At 32.9% G+C, this 16,005-nt stretch overlaps 1 pseudogene; it reads left to right on the top strand.

Annotated features, from left to right (window-relative positions):
- The first annotated feature begins 15,002 nt into the window (after positions 1-15,002).
- Positions 15,003-15,613, top strand: LOC103078656 (splicing factor U2AF 35 kDa subunit pseudogene; annotated as a pseudogene).
- Positions 15,614-16,005: the final 392 nt, after the last annotated feature.

Genomic DNA, 16,005 nt, shown 5'->3' with positions numbered 1-16,005 from the left:
GGAAAGAGGTGGGGGGAGGAATAAATTAGGAGTTTGGGATTAGCAGATACAAACTACTATATATAAAATCGATAAGCAGCAAAGTCCTACTGTGTAGCACAGGGAACTATACTCAATATCTTGTAATAACCTATAATGGAAAAGAATATAACTATATAACTGAATCACTTTACTGTACACTTTAAACTAACACAATATTGTAAATTAACTATACTTCAATAAAAATATATAACTGATTATTCAAGCTCAGAAAAAAATATATATGAAGTTCAAATCTGTGTCAATAAGAAAAGTTTTATTAGAACACATCCATGCCCATTTGTTTATGTATTGTGTTTGGTTACTTTCACACTACAATGGCAGAGGTGAGTAGTAGCTTGGCAGGGACCATGAAATCCACAAAGCCTAAAATAATTACTATCAGACTCTTCACAGAAAATGTTTGCAAATGTATACTCCAAATAATTAATGTTTTTATAGTTCATAATCAAATGAAATCTGAATATTTCTTGATGACATTTCAATTTTGATGAAGAAAGTTGATTGTTGATACTTTTTAGTTTCTGTAATAATTGGAATTTAATATTATATTTAATATTTAATAATATTTATATTTAATATTTAATAAATCTGTGTCACCATTTAATTTAGATTCCTTAAACATTACAATCACTCAACAACAATGGATTTTTCAGGAACCACGATAAAATTGGAAAACCTTTGACAATACTTTATTTCCAGCAGTGTTTTAAAAATAAGGGGAAAGTCCTCAGAGATCTTGGAAGATCTTTAATTTTGCTTGTGCAAATATTTGATATTGACATACTCTTTCATTTATCTTAAAATCATAATTTAATTAAAATTATCTTATACAACTCAATGTGAATATCTTGCCCTAATAGAATTTTATATTTTTTTAAAATTAAACATACTGTATAAAAGCTTTGATTTGTCTACATATGAAAAGGTTAGTAGCAGTATATTTGAGGGCAAGAATTTCAAAAAGAGATAATTCATTCTAAAATGTTAAATAACCTCTCTTCTGTCTAAAATTAATTTGAATTTATTACTTAAAAATATGTTAAAACAGCCCAATAAACAAGGTAAAATTGGCTAAAAACACTAAAAATGTTGGATTGGGTTATAATATTGTCCAGTTACTTTTCCTTTAGATCATCCATTTAAACAAATTCAAGGAAAAATCGGTAGGAATTTCCTAATTATCCACTAAAATTATCCAAATTTTATGCTCCTAAAAATAAAATAAAATTTTAGACTTGAATTTATGTCTTTAAGTTAAGAAGCTAAAAAATTTGTTTATCAAAAGCAGCATGTTAAATTAGAAGAAATGTTAGTCTCAGCTTCAACAAACCAGTGCTTTAACATATTATTTTAGGGAGAAAGGTTCACCTTTCTGTTAAGTCTCTTGTATAAGGGAAATATTAATATTTATAATGTAATTATTATATTATCTAATATAGTATAAATAGCATTAGCATTAATAATATCAATTTTATATTAATATAAGAATCCAGTTATAATATACAACTTTATTATATAATTTTATATAATAATATAATGAATAATATTATTAATAGTGATATTGGGAGTTGTGGGAAACATTTCCAAATAATGAAGGTAAGTAACACATAGAATATATTCAATAAATTATAACTGTTATTATTGTTAGTTGATTACTAACACTTATATCATTGTGTTTTATTGAGGGCCTGCCATGAATCAAGTACCTTATTTATATTGTCTTATTTAATCTACCACTTACCACACTGTCTGGCAGAGTAATGATTTAATAAATATTGTTGGGTGAAAGAACAAGTCCTCAGAATATTGAAATGAAAGTTTTATTACCCCAATTTACAGAAGATAAAAGTAGGGCTCATAATTACATAGCTAATAGTGACAAAACATTGTATGGCTCTGTTATATCCCACTGCGGGAAGAGGTCAACTTGGCAGCCTTCTCCCTGTTTCTTGCTCTATTGTCCTAATATTGTACATAAGATAAAGTTTATGAATCTTACTATTCCACACTAAGTATTGCCATGACTCAGGTCAACCTTTTTTTTTTTTTTTTTTTTTGTGGTACGCGGGCCTCTCACTGTTGTGGCCTCTCCCATTGCGGAGCACAGGCTCTGGATGCGCAGGCTCAGCGGCCATGGCTCACGGGCCCAGCCGCTCTGCGGCATGTGGGATCTTCCTGGACCGGGGCACAAACCCGTGTCCCCTGCATCGGCAGGCAGACTCTCAACAGCTGCGCCACCAGGGAAGCCCAGGTCAACCTTTCTTATGATATTTGTCACTTGCACTTTCTACAGCAAGTGATTTTCATACAGATAACTTTTGTTATCATTAGTTGTTTACATATCTACCTCTACTAAACCTGTGCAAACCTTAAAAGCCGTGACAACATCTTATGCAACTTTACACTAGTCACAAATAATACAGTCATGGTACATAGTAGATATAAGATAAATTGTTATTTATTGAATGGATGGTCAAGAATACAAAACTGATCCAAGAAGGCTAGCATGTGACTTAAACATTAGCAGAGTTATGACACAGAGAGTTTATATGAAAAATTCAAACACATAAAATCAAGGGAATTTTGCTTTAGGGTCTGAGTTGTAGTCATTAGCTAAAGTCTTCATTTTATAAAGTATAAATAGTTTACAAATACATTTTAGCTGTGGAAAGCAAAGTTAAATTGATTAATGACCCAATCTAATTCTCAACAGGACTATGAAATCCAGGTGCACTTCTAAGTTTCCATTGGGGTTGTTTTTGTTTTGGTTTAGTTAACATTTACTGAGTCCTTACTATTTGCCCAGCACTTTATATACATTATTTTGTTTAACCCTCCTATGAGAATAAGTGTGTTAAAATGATTTGCTCAACATTATACTTCTAATAAGGACAAGTGATATACAGGCAGATCTCATTTTATTGTGTTTCCCTTTATTGTGCTTCAAAGATACTGTGTTTTTTTTTTTACAAATTGAAGGTTTGTGGCAATCCTGCATTAAGCAAGTCTATTGGCACCATTTTCCCCAACAGTTCTTGCTCAATTCGTGTTTTTGTGTCACATTTTGATAATTTTCACAATATTTCAAGCTTTCTTATTATTATATTTGTTATAAATATAAAACTTTAGTGGATGAGGAGTTGCTTCTTATGGAGCAAAGAAAGTGGCTTCTGGAAATGGACTCTACTGCTGGTGAAGTTGCCATGAAGATTGTTGAAATGACAGCAAAGGATTTAGAATATTACATAAACCTAGTTGAAAACAGTAGCAAGGTTGGAGAGGATTGACTCAAATTTTGAAAGGAGTTCTACTGTGGGTAAAATCCTACCAAACAGCATTGCATGCTACAGAGAAATCATTTGTGAAAGGAAACTGTTGATCAGGGTGCCAAACTTCAGTGTTGCTTTATCTTAAGACATTGCCACAACCACCCCAACCTCAGCAACCATGATCCTGATCAGTAAACAGCTCTCAACTTTGAGACAAGACCCTCCACCAGCAAAATGATTATGGTTTGCTGAAGGCTCAGATGATGATATTTCTTAGTCACAAACTATTTTTTAATTAAGGTATATACATTGTTTTTTAAGACATAATGCTACTTCACACTTAGTATAGACTACAGTATAGTGTAAACATTACTTTTGTGTGTACTGGGAAGTCAAAACATTGGTAAGACTTGCATTATTTTGATATTCCATTTTTGTGGTAGTTTGAAACTGAACCCACAATATCTCTGAGATGTGCCTGCAGTTTTCATCTAGATCTGACTAATTTCAATACCTAAGACTGTACCCACTAAATTATACTACATCTAATATTCCCAGTCTCCTCAACAGTTTTATTGCACCTTCCATGAACAAACAGTAACAATATATGCTCATCTATAGTGAATACCTATAATACACATTTATCCACTAATCCTGAAACAAAGTTGTTCAGTTCTCTTGATCTAAAACAAAGAGACTTCCAGCTATTTCTCCAGCAAAAATAGGCTTATTCAGGATTAGCTAAGAATTGCAATTCAGGGTCGGCAACCATGGTGAGCCAAGTTCAAGTCCCCATACAGCAAGGGGAGGAGAACTTATAGAGGGTTAACAACCTAAATGTTCATTGACAGAGGAATGGATAAGGATGTGGTATATATATATATATATATATATATATATATATATATATATATATATATATATATATATATAATGGAATATTACTCAGCTGTAAAAAGAATGACATAATGCCATTTGCAGCAACATGGATGGATCTAGAGATTATCATGCTAAGTGAAGTAAGTCAGGCAGAGAAAGACAAATTTCATATAATATCACTTATATGTGGAAACTAATTTTTTAAATGATACAAATGAACTTATTTACAAAACAGAAACAAACAGATCTCGAAATCAAACTTATGATTACCAAAGTGTAAATGTGAGAGGAAGTGTTAAATTAGGAGATTTGGATTAACCTATACACACTACTATATGTGAAATAGATAACTAACAAGAACCTACTGTATAGCACAGGGAACTCTACACAATATTCTGTAATAATCTATATGGGAAAATAATCTGAAAAAGAATGGATACATATATATTTATAACTGATTCACTTTTGCTGTACACCTGAAACTAACACAACATTGTAAATCAACTATACTCCAATAAAATTTTTTAAAAAATGAACTTATAGGGCTTCCCTGATGGCACAGTGCTTGAGAGTCCGCCTGCTGATGCAGGAGACACGGGTTCGTGCTCCAGTCCGGGAAGATCCCACATGCCGTGGAGCGGCTGGGCTCGTGAGCCATGGCCGCTGAGCCTGCGCATCCGGAGCCTGTGCTCCGCAACAGGAGAGGCCACAACAGTGAGAGGCCCGCATATAAAAAAAATAAAAAGTAAAATTAAAAAAAAGGAACTTATAGAGGGTAAAAGGAAGTTGGGATGGTTATAGTAAACAAAGAGCCCATGGTTTTTCATTGGTTGACTTGTTGTCAGGAAAGAAGAGGAGCCCTTCTCTTTCCATTGGGCTCTCCTATCCTCCCCCTTGTTTTCTCCCAATTCTATTTAATTAATGTTTCTGTTTGTTACTTTTTTACAGTTCCATAAAGAGAGATTGCATATAAAACTGATAGTGGAAGGAAAATGAAGTAATTAGCTCCTGGTGATCAAATGTGAAGCCCCTGTAAACAAGCTACAGAAAGAAAAAAAATTAAGGGCAACTGAAGATGCTATGTCTGTTTTGAGGGGATGGTCTTGTCAGTAAACTTTGTAAGTGATGCTTGAATAATACAGTTCAAGGGTCGGGAAAAAAACAATGCTTATAGAGAAGGTAATTCTTAAAATTCCATATTGTTGCCTCTAAACATTGGACTTTGATTTTTATTAACATACAAATATTCTTGGATTGGTAACTCTTCAAGTTATAGATACATTTATCTTAGTGTGAGATAAGGAATTGAAAATGTATTTCTCAAAGGTCAAAAGAGCATTTGTTTAAGAATAATACTGATGGGTAAAACATGTACAATGTTAGTGGGTAAATAGGTTCTTAAACTCAAGAAAGCACATAAAAGTCAAATTCAGTGTGAAAAACTCTCATGCATAACTTAATGATCCAGAAATTTTGATGTTGGATTTTTACTCCCTTGTTTGAAGAAACCGAATCCGAGGTTAGGGTTATCCACCCTGATATAGTTAGGATCTTACTTTTTGCCTAGATTGTGAAGGAATCCTTCTACCTTTCTACCCTAAGGGGGAAAAGCAGTTTCTTATTTGGGATTGCTTATAGAAGTACAGAGGAACAGCCTTGAAACAAACTCCTTATTTGGAAATTTTTTTACTTCTTATGTTGTAACTTCAGGTCACCATCCTTAGCTTGATAGTAACCCCACTGAGGTGCCTACAGCCTGAAGGAGACTTCTAGGTAAGCAGAAAGAAGGAGCTTGAAAATCTGTGCTCTCTGCAGTTTTATGTCTGTGTCCAGCCACACGAGGAAAGCACAGCTTGAACAGTTCAGCCTGGTTTGTGTGACCCAGGCTCAGGTAACAGGATCAAAGTAAGGAAAGGTGTCTGTGGCTGGACAGTCACACACACACACACACACACACACACACACACACAGGGCACTATAGCTATAAATGGAAGATGATCTTTGTGAGAAAATATGAAAAAACAAGTTGGTTATGCATTGAAGTATAGAGAATAGAAGCAAATAACAAAGACTTTAAAAATCAGACACACTTGTTCACAATCCCAGCCCTGGTACATAAAACTATTTGATTTAGAATATGTTACATAGCCTCTTACCTTTAGTTTCCTCATCTACAAATGGCAGCTGTCTTAGCAAGTTTTTCAGAGGACTTTTATAAGGAATTAATAGTGTATATAGAGAATTCCCTTGTGGTCCAGAGGCTAAGACTCTGTGCTTCCACTGCAGGGAGCACGGGTTTGATCTCTGGTCTGGAAACCACATACCCCTTGGCACAGCCAAAAAAAATATTGTTGTATAAAAAGTATTATGTGTCTACCATACAATGAGACTCAACAAAAGGTATCAATGATCATGATGATAATCATGTCAATTATGATGATAATAAGTAATAATGACATTGATACTGTAATTATTTTAGCAAAAGCTTTACACACAAAAAATTGTGAATTAATACCATATAACATTACTATATACTGCAAAAAACTTCAATAATAATTTAAAAATGTATATCATATTCACCAATTATCTCTTTCCTAATTTTTGAAGAATTTTTCATATCACATTAGTAAGCAAAACTCCTCTAGTATCATTTTCCTTAGGTACAGAAATATGACTCTTACCTGGGCATTTTTTTAATATGATAGGTGAAACAACAAACATTCAAAATTAGTAAAGGTATGGAAGATTGGAGCAACAAACTTAACAAGGTCGATCTAATAAATACATATACATACACATCATACATACATACACACACACACACATATATATATATATATATATATATATATAGAGAGAGAGAGAGAGAGAGAGAGAGAGAGAGAGAGAGAACCCTGAATTTCAAATACAGAATATATATATTGAAAAACAGTATGCAGGGAACATGAATGAAAAATAAACACGTAATGGTCAAAATGACGTGCAAAAGTCAGAAAAGTTACATAATAAAGATAACATCCTTTGACCAAAATGCAAGTAAATAAAATATCACAATATGAATATAGTTGAAAAATATTTAGAAACTTTAAAATGTCCTTCTCAATAAATTGTGAGTCAAAGAGGTAGTTATACTGGAAATTACACAATATTTAGATCTGAATCCTAATAAGCACTACAAAAAATTTAGGGGATGTAGCTAAATTGTTATTTAGAGGGCAATTTATACAAAAAATATATATATTTTTCATTTTGAAAATTCATCACTAAAATATTCAACTTAGATTCATGGAGATGGAAACTAAACCTAAATATAAAAGAAAAGGAAAAATTATAAAGATACAAACAAATAATTAATTAAAAATAAAGAAAACAAAACCTTGTTCTTTGGAAAGACATAGAAAGAAATACTGATCAGTAGGAAAGAAAAGATGTAGATACAAATAAATAAAATTAAGGACAAAAGGAGAGTATAACTAGAAAGACAGTATAGATATTAAAAATTCATTCGAGAATACTATGAACAAATTTATCCAACATTTGAAACTAGATGAGATAAATACCTCAAAAAAAATTAGTAAAACAGACCAAAAAAGAAATAGAGAATTAATGGAACTTAATCAATAATTGAAAGAAAACACATAAAAGTTCCAGATTATTTTTACCAAAAAGACAAAGAAAAAAGATAATTCCTATATAATTTAAACTTTTTCATAGGTTAGAAAATATATCCTTAATTTATTCAGGAGAAAAAAACAGTAAAAGAAAGACAATTATAGACTAATGTCAATTATGAGTATACATATAAAAATTCCACAAAAATAAAAAATTTTCCCCATCATGTTAAATATATTTATATATATATATATATATATATATATATATATATATATATATATATATATATATATATATATATATATATATATATATATATATCATGACCAAGAAAAGTTTATTTTCAAAAAGCAAAAAATTTTTAGGTCAGAAAATATATTAATCGATTATATCATATAAAATGATTTCAGAAGAACCTATGTGATTGTAATACCAGATATAATCATTCAATTAAATTTCAATACACATTCATGTTAATTTTTTTTTCAGAGCATAAAGGTAGAGAATTCACCTAACCTGAGAAAGTTACCTACCAAAATATGTAAACAAGAGAACTTCATTAACCTGATTGAGGCAATCTATTATAAATATGCAACAAGCATTATCCTTAATGCTATCATTTTAGAAACATTGCTATTAAAGTTAGAGACAAGATAAAGTTCATCATTTTTCAAACCTGTTAATATTCTACAAAGGCCTTAGATAATTTAATAGGAGAAACAACCAACCCAATTTCAATGAGCATTCCTCAGACCAAGAGAGTGGTCTATAAATACAATGTTCTACTAAAAGAAGGAATTTTTAGAGAAATAGCTAATTCCAGTATGAATTAGGAAATGTGCAAGTTGAGTTTAGAACACCTTGTCATGTCTGAAATCTAAGAAGCTATCAAAAACTATTAGGATCATGACAAAAAACATCCCACAGAAGTCAACTTGAAGGGGCTCATACTAGCCAAAGATGGGATAATTTGTTTATTAAAAAAAGAATAATAACAATGAGAGAGAGAGAGAGAAAATAGTCAGCAACCAATAATGAAGAAATTCCCCTTAAGAAAAATGTAATTAGAAACACATTCATTAAAGCTTTTCCATATGCCCTTCATCTGGATAAGCTACAATGACCTGATTATTGCAAATAAATACATAGAACAGCAGTGTATAAAGTTCAGTGATGCAGTGGTCAGATGTTCTTACTGGATCAGTTTGTTGAGTGAAGTTTCCATAGGTATGGGAAATCTGTAACAACCACAGCCCAATCAAAACTCTAATTGTGGTAAATAACTTATGGAACATCTATGTAGCCAAATCTTTTATCTGGAAGTGTGGCAAGGCTAAACAAACAAAAATAAAATGAGAATCTGTGCTCTGGTTCAGTGGTTTCTACAAATATAGAGAAAAGACAAGAGACAGTGTCATAGGCAAGACTGTCAGAGATAGAGAAGTAATATATGATCCCTTCCCTCAAGGTTATTCATGATCTAGTAGCAAAGACTAGTACATAAATAAATATAAGACAACCTAGAGTAAGTTAGGTGTCCTAAGAAAGCATGGTGATAGGAAAGTGTTATATCTGGGGTGGCTCAGTCTGAAAGTATTTTGGATTCTTTGTGGCAGGTAATAGGATAAGCAAGTTATAGATGAACCAAAGGCAATAGACTTGTATAGTTGACTCAAATTGAAAAGCCTAATTTTTAGTGTTCAAAAAAGTATTGTGAACTGAGCTTAGACAAGTTTCAGAGTCCTGGTTCTTAGTTGTGGAATGAAACATCATAGTAGAAGTGTCACTTAATTAAGGATGTGATAGATTTTGCCAAAATAAGCCACAATATTTTGCAGTTCCTCCCATTAAGGAGTTAAGTATATCTTTCTACCTTTGAGTTTCGCCTTGGTCATGTGAATTGTTTTGGCTAATTAAACATTATTAAATATGTACAAGCAGAGGTTTTAAAAGTATTCACATAATGGGGCATGCACTCTTTTACTAATGGAGACTCTTCTGTACCTACTGTAAACTAGCCCAGGAAAAATATAAATAGATTGGATTTCATTACAATCTATTAAACTAAAAAATATGTTTGTGCTTCAAATGATTCCATGAAGAAAGTGAAAATACAACTCACAGAATGGGAGAGAATATGGGAGAAGATATTTGCAAATTGTATCTCTTAGAACTTAATAATAAAAAGACAAATAATGGAATTATAAAATAGGCAGAGAATTTGAGTAGACATTCCTCAAAAGAATGTATACCAATGGTCAATAGATTTGTGAAAGGATGCTCAACATCAGTAATTATTAGGATAATGCAAATCAAAACTATAATGAGATTCCACTTCACAACCAATAGAATTGCTACAATCAAAAAGATAAGTGTTGGGCCTCCCTGGTGGCGCAGTGGTTGAGAGTCCACCTGCCGATGCAGGGGATACGGGTTCGTGCCCCGGTCCGGGAGGATCCCACATGCCGCGGGGCGGCTGGGTCCGCGAGCCATGGCCGCTGAGCTTGCGCATCCGGCAACGGGAAAGGCCATGACAGTGAGAGGCCCACATATCCCAAAAAAAAAAAAAAAAAAAAAAAAAAAAGATAAGTGTTGACAAAGAATTGGAAAAACTGGAACCTTTACGTACTGCTGGAAGGAATGTAAAATGATGCAGATACTTTGGAAAACAGTCTGGCAGCTCTTCAAAAGCTTAAACATAGATTTACCATATGACCTAGCAATTCTACTTCTAATTATATACCCAATAGAGGTGAAAATATATGTTCACATGAAAACTTGTACATGAATGTTCATAATATTCATAATAGCCAAAAAGTGAAAACAACCCAAATATCTATCAACCAATGAATGGATAACCAAATGTCATATTTCCATAGAATGGAATATTATTCAGCAATAAAAATAAATGAAATACTAATACATGCTATAACTCATATGAACCTTGAAAGCATTATATTAAGGGGAAGAAGCAAGTCACAAAAGACCACGCATAATATGATTCCATTTATATTGAATATCCATAGTAGGCAAATCCATAGAAACAGAGAGTACTAATGGGTCCCTTAGGTTAAGGTAAATGGGGAGGATTGCCGGAAGATAGCTAAAGTGTATAATGCTTCTTTGGGAGATAATGAAAATATTCTAAATTTGATTGTGGTGATGGTTGCAAAGCTCTGTGAACATACTAAAAGTCATTAAATTGTACACTTAAGTGAGTAAATTGTATGATGTGTCAATTATATCCCAATAAAACTGTTACCAAAACATCAAATTGAAGAACATAAAATCATATCAGAACAACTAGAAATGTGTCATGTTTTTAGAAGGAAAGTGAATACCATGAAAATATTAATTCTGACAAAATTAATTTATGAATTTAATGCAGTTTCATTTAGAAGACAAGTGTTTGGGGCTGGAATTCTTGAAATTGGTTTAAAATAATTTAAAAGATTATATAAAATAAAAAATGCCTGAGTATATTCAATAAAATAATAAAAATGCAAATAGTGAGGACTCATTTCAACAGCTATTAAAATGTATCATAAAACCACTACCATAAAAACGGTATAGTACTCATAAAATTATACAAATAGATTATTTTAAAATAATAAAGGTATTTGATGCATAAAACAAGGTTTACAGAGTTTTAATCAGTGAAAGTTATCACCTATGAATTTTATACCCTATCAAGTTTTCATTCATGTGTGAAGGTATCCAAAAGGGCTTATTGGAAACACATAGACTTAAGATTGTTTAACCGATGTACTCTCTGTGAAAAAATAAATTCTTCACATTTTCATGTTATTGAAAGGCAATTAAACAGAACTCACAGATGAGGATATTGGAATATAAAACAATTGGAGTGAATTTTAAAACCCTTTAGAGACTTCCAATTTCCAGTTCTACATGTAAGGAGCTTGGAAGTTGACACTCCATGCTAACAAGTAAAAAGCTTAACAGATTGAAAAATCAACAACTCTTCTTGGATCTAGAAGAGAAGAGAGGACACAGGGCAAACCACTGCCTCTTAAATTGGAGAGACAGACAAGTGAATATGAGTCACAGTTACAAGAACAGAGACTCATGAGTGGAAGCCAATAAAGGAACCAGGGCTTGGATAGTAAAACCTAAACAGTAACTGATGAATTGCAATTCCAGCCCACTCTAGTCATCCTATCCCATCTAAGTGGGGAGAAAAACACTATGAAGTTCATAGTCCAGAGGCATAGACTCATTAAAAGACTGAGACCTATTCATAGTACTACAGAACGTTGTCCCCACATACACACACTTTACCACCATATTTCTGAAGTCCTATTTATAGCAGCTCCTTTTACCCAGTTCATTATTTACAGCTATTAAGAAAAAATTATAAGACATAAATACAGACAAGGCAAAAAACCCCCACAATCTGAAGAGACAGATCAGAACCAGACATGGAAAGGATGTTGGAACTCTCAGATCAGGAATTTAAAACAACAGTAATTAACATGGTAAGGACTCTAATGGATAAAGTAGATAGCATGCAAAAATAGATGGGCAATGTAAACAGAAAGATGAAAATCCTAAGAAACAACCAAAAAGAAATGCTAATGATTCAAAACACAGAAATGAAAAATTATTTCTGCTGCACTTATTAGTAGACTGGACACAGCTAAGGAAAGAATCTCTGAGCTTGAGGATATCTCAAAAGAAACCTCCAAAACTGAAAAGCAAAGAGAACAAAGATAAACAAACAGAAGAGAATATCCAAGGACTGTGATACAACTACAAAAGGTGTAGCATACATATAACAGGAATACCAGAAGGAGAAAAAAGAGAGAAAGAAACAGAAGAAATATTTGAAAAATAATGACTAACAATTTCCTCCAAATTAATGTCAGACACCAGCCCACAGATACAGGAATCTCAGAGACCACCAAGAAAGATAAATGCCCAAAAACCTCCAAAACCCTACACTGAGGCACACCAATAAGAATGTTCACAGTGGCAATATACATAACAGCTTCAAACTCAAAGATGTACACTAACAAAAGTAATTAGGAAGAGATCATTTCATATACATGTGTTTCCAAAACTGTAAGAGAAAAACATTTATGTTATTTATAGTGTTCCATATCCTGGGAAAAGAAGAAAACACATACAAATGCTTATAAAATACATACAAGATAAAATGCATATAACTATACAATTTCATATACCATATCTGAAATGTGTATAATTTATTTCAGGAAGTAATGAGTTTTATGAGGAAAAATAAAGCAGGGTAAAGGGGATAGAGAATATGGGGAATATAGTGTTATGGAGGTCATGGAAATCCACTGGGTTAGATGATGTTTGAACAGGAATTTAAGAGAAATGAAATTGAGCCATATAGACATATTTAGGAAGAACACTCTAGGCAAAAGAATCAGAATGGAAAAGTCCTGTTTTATGAACATGGTTGGTATTTGGGGGGAAAAAACATGGAGGGTATTAATGGTTTCCATGGAGTGACTGAGAGCAAACAGTGATAGGAAATGAGATCAGAGAAGCAGCTGAGGGCCATATCTTTCTAGGGACTCATAAGCAACTGCAAGGAATTTAGATTTACTCTGAAAGAGAGGATATCTTTAGAAGGTGAGTGATATATATTTGTAAAGGATAATTCTGGCTGCTCTATGGTGAATAGACTAGCAGGTCTAGTATGGATGCAGGGAGAAGATTTAGAGGCTATGGAAATCCAAGTAGTATTTGGAGATGGTGAGAATGGTCAGATTATTACAAATATAGAGCTGATTAATTGAACGTGGTATATAAGAAAAAAAAAATCAATACTGATGCCAAGGATTTTGACCTGAGCAAGTGGAAGAATGAAGTTGCCTTTTATTGAGATGTGTTATATTTGTAAAGAAAAATGTTCTATGTATCTATGTATCTATCTATATATAATAATGTTGTAGTAGATATATCTGGTGTGGGATTAACAATGATTTTGTGTGTGTGTGTGTGTATCTATACTGTTAATTTGTATTCAACAAATGTATTTGTTTTCTATTGCAGCCATAACAAATTACCACAAACGTACTGGCTTAAAACAACACAAATTTATTATCTTATAGTTCTGTGGGTCATAAATCTAACATGGCTCTCACTGAACTAAAATCAAGGTGTCAGCAAGGCTGCATTCCTTCCCGGAGGCTCTACCAGAAAATTCACTTCCAGTTTCTAAAGGTAACATGCATTCCTTGGCTTGCACCCCACTTCTTTCATCTTTAAAACCATTAATGTCAAATCTCTCTGACACTTACATTGACACACACTTCTCTTTGACCACAGCTGGGGAACATTCTTTCCTTTTTAAAGATTCTTTTGATTAGGTGGGGCCCACCTGGATAATCTGGGATGATCAATGTCTTTAATCACATCTGTATAGTCCCTTTTACCAGGTGGCTAGCATATTCACAGGTTCCAGGAATTAGAACATGGACATATTTGGGGGACGGTTATTCTTTCTACCACAGTAAAAAAACATTTGTGGAAGAAATATTTGCATGGGTGGTATTTAAAATATTCTTATGCTCATTATCCATCAATAATCACTGCTGAATATTTAGTCAACTTCCTTCTAAACTCTGAGCATGTATGCTATCTTTTCGTTTTCCAATTAATATTGTAATATACACACATGTATTCATTGAACATTCACTTGTCAGTGTCAGGCCCTGTGTTTGACACCAGAGATATAAACTATAACTTACTTTACCTATATAACATTATATTATAAACATTTACATACGATTTTCAAAATACCATACGGATGTACCAAAATTTATTCAACATTACACTAATATTGGACCTTAGAATTACCACATTATAATTCACACATAAATTTATTGTGTATTTTCTGGATATTTTATATCTATATGTTGATACAAATATGGTGCTCATCATTCTGCAACCATTACTTTTCAATTAAATATATCTTAAAGAACTTTCTATCTCAGTGCATATAAATATGAATAATTCAATAGAGTGGATATACTATATTTAACTTAGTGATTATTATTATCATGAATATTTAAGTCTTTTTCTATTTGTTTTCTGTTATAGGCTGTTTTTTTAAATTGCTTTCCCCAAAGGTTGTGCCTATTTAAATTCCCTTCATAGAAGGTCAGCTTTCCAGGCAGTAGTATTGGCAGCGGCAGGTGGGAAATGGCACACTACTTGATCTCCATCTTTGGCACCAAAAAAGACAAAGTCAACTATTCATTTTATTTCAAAATTGGAGTATGTCCTCATGGAGACAGATCCTCTCAGTCGCACAGTAAACCAACCAGACCATTGCCTGCTTGAACATGTACCATAACCTTCAAAACTCTTCATTGCCTGCTGACAGTTTGTGCTGTGCTATGAGTGATGTCAAAATGCAAGTACATTATGATGAATTTTTTGAGGAGGTTTTTACAGAAATAGAAAAATAGGGTTAAGTTGAAGAGAAGAATGTCTGTGATAACCTTGGAGATCACCTACGTGTAAACATGTATGTCAAGTTTCATCCTGAAGAAGATGCAGAAAAGGATTTGATTGACTTGAGGCTCTCCTCTGGGACAGACGTCAGAGAAGCCTGCTGCCACCAGTATGAAAAGGGAGTGTGTACAAGAGAAGGCTTCTGCAACTTCATGCATTTGAAGCCCATTTCTAGAGAATTGTGGTGAGAGTTATATGGACACCATTGCAAGAAGCATAGATGGAGGTCAGGGTCTGGGGACCAGAGTGTGGAGAGAAGGGAGTGGAGAGATCATGAAAGATGTGGGCAATTCTAAGCCACGCCATTTTTACCCTATGTCTTCTAGAAAGTGTATTTGATTGACCAAACTAGTTCATAATGGGAATTTTTTTAAACAACAGCAACCAAACCAACAGCAACAGCAACAAAACCAACAAGGATGGGTTTCTGAATAAAATCTGTAGTGATATAGTAAAAAAATAAATAATACTCATCACAAGTTTATGAAGCTGACCATCTCATAGAACATTGGCTATTGTTTTAATATTGATTTTTTATTACAAACAATATTGAATATTTTGTTTGCTAATGGCCATTTATATTTATTTTCCTAGTTATTTATTGTCTCTTTATATTTTTACCACAAAATAGCATTCTTCATATATCAATAAGATTGTTTGGTTCTGGCCCCTAAAATGGGCAGGATTG

This window comes from Lipotes vexillifer, unplaced genomic scaffold (genome assembly GCF_000442215.2).
Source record: "Lipotes vexillifer unplaced genomic scaffold, Lipotes_vexillifer_v1.1 scaffold8, whole genome shotgun sequence".
Classification (NCBI taxonomy): Eukaryota; Metazoa; Chordata; class Mammalia; order Artiodactyla; family Lipotidae; genus Lipotes; species Lipotes vexillifer.
The sequence above is the reverse complement of the archived record's forward strand: the minus strand, read 5'-3'. Positions and strand labels throughout refer to the sequence as shown.